Source organism: Leptidea sinapis, chromosome Z, assembly GCF_905404315.1.
Source record: "Leptidea sinapis chromosome Z, ilLepSina1.1, whole genome shotgun sequence".
Taxonomy (NCBI): domain Eukaryota; kingdom Metazoa; phylum Arthropoda; class Insecta; order Lepidoptera; family Pieridae; genus Leptidea; species Leptidea sinapis.
The window spans coordinates 28,523,589-28,529,588 of NC_066312.1; positions in this window are offsets into that span (position 1 = coordinate 28,523,589).

The window sequence follows — 6,000 nt, forward strand, 5'->3', positions numbered from 1 at the left end:
GCATTGTGCCCGTTGAAATCACCCAAGACCACGATTTCAGCGGAGGGGATCTGTGCAAGCACGACGTCAATTGCAGCTTGAACGCAGCCCATGAGATGATCGGTTTCTGCGTTACCACTATGGGACCTGTCGACACACGCATAGATACGGACGCGGTCGTCTAAATCTACGCGGAGCCAGAGAGTAGACAGGTCCCTACCCTCAAAATTGCCGAGACGGCGACAGCAGATATCCTCCCTAACATACACACATACCCCGGCATGAGGCAAAAAGTTGTGCTGAATTTTGTACCCGGGGTACGTTAAATATGACGTATCGCTAGGTCGAGATATCTGCGTCTCCGTAAGGAAACACAAGGCCGGCTGCGCCGTCTCAAGGTGGTGGTGGACGGCGATTAAATTGGAGTGAATTCCCCTGATATTGCAAAAGTCCACGTTGAGCGTGGAGCGGGGTGCCGTGGTGTTACTGCCTCGTTTGTCCTCGGTCATGCGCGGTTCTGTGCCCACCCCAGAATACGAAAGGCGGCCCGAGCGAGAGTGCTCGGGGAGGGATTCTCCGGCTCTGGTAGAGCTGGTACCCTCCTGGGGTAATATCTTTTTACGGACCGCTCTCATAATTTGTGTGGGGGGGGGGAAGGGATGGCCTCCGGTCCTCGACACTAACCTATGCGAAACATAGCGGCACTAGGCCGTTACTTCACGCCGGTATTCTGTGCGAGTGTGGTAATTAACCCGGACGAGTCTGGCCCGATTGTGCTGACGTCATAAGACGGCAGCGTGACTCTCCCACTTCTAAAAAGCCCTTAGTCGCCTCTTACGACACCCATGGGCCTGGGACTCCCCTATTCTTTTTACGCCCCGGAGAAAGTACAGGGCATTATAACATTTGAATATGTAGATTCAATTTATTCAGTTAGCGTTCTAGTAGAAACGCTTTTATTCAGTCTAAGTAACGGCGCATTCCTGAAGAAATCCGCTTTGCAAATTGTTTGTTGACATGCCTTACCAATCACACTAGTAATTATTATAGGTATTTTTCTCATAAGTGTTTGTAAGTTTTCATAGCGATCTGTTAATGAAACAATGAGTTTTTCATTTCACTTGTTAACGAATTTTTTTTATTTATTTATTTGGGGAGCTTACAGCAACATCTACAAATCAGTCAACTAAACATTTTTCTAAATGCCAATTACCAGCTTTCACAGAATGAAAGAAATTTGCTTAATCTAACTATAGCTATGAATTTAAAATACATACACAGATATAAAGATACACTTTTGATACATTTTTTCACTAAATGTTAACTTGGTATCAAAGGTGACACCTAAATCTCTGATCTTATAAAAACGAGATACATTTTGGCTTTTAATCTCATAGTGAAACTGAATGGGTTCCTGTTTGCGAGTAAAAGTTAATAAAAAGCATTTCGCAACATTAAGGTCCAAACTATTCAACTCAAAAGATCTTCTTCCAGATGAAAAGCATCGCTAGTGGAACCAATAGATTTAAAGACCTTCATATCGTCAGCAAAAAATAGAAATTTAGAATGATGAAAACAAGTGTTGATATCGTTTATAAATATTACATTTAAAAGAGGCCCCAATAAAGACCCTTGAGGAACTACTGAATGGGATCTGTTGTGGACATATGACGTGAACCGACGGTAAAGATCCCCATGAATACCTAACGCAGGTAGTTAAGCTTATAGCTAATTGTGATCAATGCGATCGAAGGCTTTACTGAAGTCAGTGTATACCGTGTCAACCTGATTACCGTTATCCATAGCTTCAGTAACAAAGTCACAAAAAACAACTAGATTGGAGACTTTACCTACCTCTAGAAAACCATGCTACTGTGGAATAAATACGTGCTTAATTTCATTATATAATTGATCAAAAATGATTCGTTCAAAATTTTCCCTAATAAACATAGCTTATAGATGGGTCTATAGTTTCAATCACGTTTTTTGGACCTTTTTGTGAATGGGGGTGATATAGGCTGATTTCCACAGGGACTAAACCTTCTTTTAATGAATACAGTTTGTATTCTATGTTGTTTAATATAATCTGAATCACACAACCAATAACGCTTTCATCTTTTATTACTTAATTAGTAATCTATACCAATAAAAGTTAGAAAATGAGGGCAGTGCAACCCTAGGTTTATATTTTTGTATTTACTGAATACAAGCTATGTACGTATTTGTACGTTGATTTGTCGAAAATTAAAGCACTTGATAGATTATACAAAAAAGAAACGATAATATGGTGTCGTTGTCATTCGTAGGATACCATCCCCACCATCTGGATGTGAGGCGGTCCTCCACAATGCGGTTTTCAAGGAGCTTTCTTCCACGTACTACAAAGCTGTGGAATTAACTTCCTTGTGCGGTGTGTCTGGGACGATACGACATGGGTATCTTAAGGAAAACGGAACTTCTTGAGGATTGACAACGCTCCTGTAATTCCTCTGGTGTTGCAAGAGAATGTCACCGCCGCCCGGTTATCACATAACACCAGATGGCACGTACGGTCGTTTGTCCTCCTTTTCCATAAAAAAATAGCAGTGTGTATAATTATATAATTGTATTTAAAACATGATATATACAGTGATAAAGTATCTCAGATCTTATTAAGATATTCGGGTTAGTAAGTTATATGGCATTTTATGTAATATTTGTAGTAAGGGTTGAAATGATGAAGTCAGTAAAATCAGACGTAAAATAAATTTGGATACAATCAACAATGCAGCTGACACATAATATTTCGGCTTTATTTTGTAAAATCGAGGGTTGCTTTTGTTGTGGTATTAATGGTTTCGACGGACATATGTCTGCCACGCGTAATGAAAAGTTAAAATAGTTATTTCAGCTTTTGTTTTTGGTGTTTTAAAATAAATTTGATTCAAGGGTTAATTAAATATTGAATTCAGTTAATTTAGCAATTGTTTTAATAAAATAAATGTAATAATAAGGTACAATTTGTTCTTAAATGGTTTGTACAGGGTGGACCAAAAACCCATTTATAATTAAAATGATGATTAAGAAAAAACTAATTACAGTAGATCAAAATTGTTTATTGTTTTCGATAGTAAACAAAAGGGGAATTTATTTCTTAAAAATCACATCATCCATATGCAATCCCTCATTATTCTGGCATTGCTGCAATCTAGAGCGGAAATTTTCGATAACAGCTTTACATGTTTCTGTTTAGATGTTTTGGATTTCTGTGCGAATACGATCCTTTAATTCGTCAAGAGTTACTGGGTTGGTCGGCTGGAATGCAGGGGTTTTTGATCACCATGACATAGTGTCACTCCAATAACGACACTTTTGTCTATTAACATGCCCATTTAGGTGGAAGTGTGCCTCGTTGAGAAAAAAATGTTTGTAAAACTGGTGAATCGCTCTACCATTTCGTTCGCAAACTGCAACATAGTGGCATGGTCTTGAGGCCTTAATTCCTGCACCATTTGGATTTTATAGGAATGTAGACTTAAATCTTACTTGAGAATGCGGTTTAATTCATCATACATTATCTTGGCACGTTAAGGACAGCAGACCGCTTTCGAGTTGAAAGTCCAGGTTGGTCACGAACAGACGTTTCTACTCGCTCCACATTTTCGGGGTCCCTCGACGTTCTAGGCCAGCCAGATTGAGGTAAATCCATTGTTGAACCCGTCTTCTCAAACTTGAGCACCCATTTTTTAATTAACACACTCGACGGAGCTTGATTTTTGTGTCGTATCTTGTAATGATTGCAAAACTTTCGTTGAGCTAAGGTCGCAGAATCGTTGTTTCGATAGTACTCGCGTACACAAACCGCACGTTGACTACCGCTGAACGACGCGATGGTACTAAATTCCCATTGGCCGCTCTTGCAATGTGTAACCCTTCTACCCCCCTCCGCCGCCACTGCTAGACGCGGCAACCGATTCAAATGTTAACGGACTTTTGGACCACCCTGTAGTAATTAATTGCAGTCTTGAAATTATAAACTTACTAGCCGTTCCCGCCCGCCACACTAGGCGAAGTTCTAAAGGACATAAATTAAATTTATTCATCTTATTACAAATACAATAAAAAAATAAGTAGCAATAAACCATGTAGGATAAATTTCGCATCGAATGGTGGTAGTTTCATGAAGTTAATGCGTGGTAGCTACAATCAAACGATAACACAATCACAAAACAAGATCGATTACTATTAATAGTCAAAATAGTATATATTGTAAGTATGCATATTATATAATAATATTATAGTGATAGTGAAATGTAAAATTAATTCTTCTAAGTGTGGTGGTTCTTGGTTTTTTTCTTTTTTTCACTTCTTTTGAAAAGCAATAATTGTGTGTTCCGTATTATTACGTTTAGAACCATGCCGCCAAAACGTTTGCGGCAAAGCGCATTAGTTTGGGTCAAAGAACTCAAAATGCTACAAACGAAGAAAATTTTCGAAATAGTCGGACTTCAGAAGAACGTTATTTATAGCTGTGACCTTTTTGGGGATGCCTTATTATTAAGATGCGCTTTCCAACATTCATTTTATTTATATCAATATATGATAGATAAATGGTTGTCCCCTGTATGACATAATTTTGCAAGGTCGAATCGTAATGTATTTATAAATCTCGCTTTGTATCAACTCTTACACCTTTTTTATTTGATAATTTATTATAACTTAAAATGAAATACCACTACTTTTCATGACAACCTATTTGCCAGAACAGGTTGAAAATTTTTCGTCGTATTTTATTCGGGAATTTCTGAAAACATTTTATTTTAAAGGAACACAGATCTTTCATATTTTATGCTGCAATAGTTCGTTTTAGTTTTTCTGCTGGAATACTTCCTACCTTTATCTGTAACTATGATACACTTTCATCATCAAGTGATGGAAGACGTCCACTGATTGATAATGCTGACTATGGGCCTTTTGAGCCAAGTAACTTAGCAAAGTACTTCGCCAAGGATTTCCCCAAATACTTTGCCAATTACTAAGCAGAGTAATTCGCCAAATACTTTGCCAAGTAGATCGCCGGGTACTTTGCAAGTATATTTCATTAATAAATTACAAGTACAAGTGCAAGTGCAAGTGCATGTGCATGTGCAAGTGCAAGTGCAAGTGCAAGTGCAAGTGCAAGTGCAAGTGAAAGTGCAAAGTGCACTTCGCCGAGTACTTCGCCACGTAATTTGCACAGATCTTTCAGTAACATCATAATCGTTAGTCTATAATTGATTAATTAAATTGTATGAGATAAGTTGCGATATACTATTGTAAACAAGTTGATTAGTGTGAAAAGTATAAGTGAAATTGTTATGCTAATAAAAAAGTCTAGATTTGTGTTCTAAAAGTGATCTAAAAGTATTATCATCGCCACTCTCATAAAAAAGAACAATTGGCTGGCAGTAAGTGAAACTGTCCAACATAACTTTATAAACAGAGTACCAGTACGCAAGGGAAACAACACCAAAAACAAACCAATTATAATTTCTTTCATAAACCGATATGCCAAAGAAGACTTCGTTGCAGCCGGGCGTGCCTATAAGGGTCTCAATAATTATATCGGACATAGGATTCGAAGGAAAGGAGCACATCTTTACTAACGACCATCTTACAGCTCGGAATAAACAGCTCCTTTCACAGACCAAGGCACTAGCAAAGGAAAAACTACAAGTATATTTGGGTACAGCATGGCAAGATACTGGTGCGTTTCACCGACAGTTCTTCCCCTTTATAAAGTTACGATATACTATTGTAAACCTGTTGATTAGTGTTAAAAGTATACTTGAAATTGTTATGCTAAAAAAAAGTCTAGATTTGTGTTCTAAAAGTGATAAAAATGCTGATGCTTTAAAACAGATATACTTTTATTGTAATCTCGTAAACATGTTTTTATTTATAATAATATTAATGGAATTTCTCGACAGATTCTATCCTGTAATGATACTTGTTATGAGTTCAGACATAAAATGATAATAATATCGTCGATTCCTCGCACGA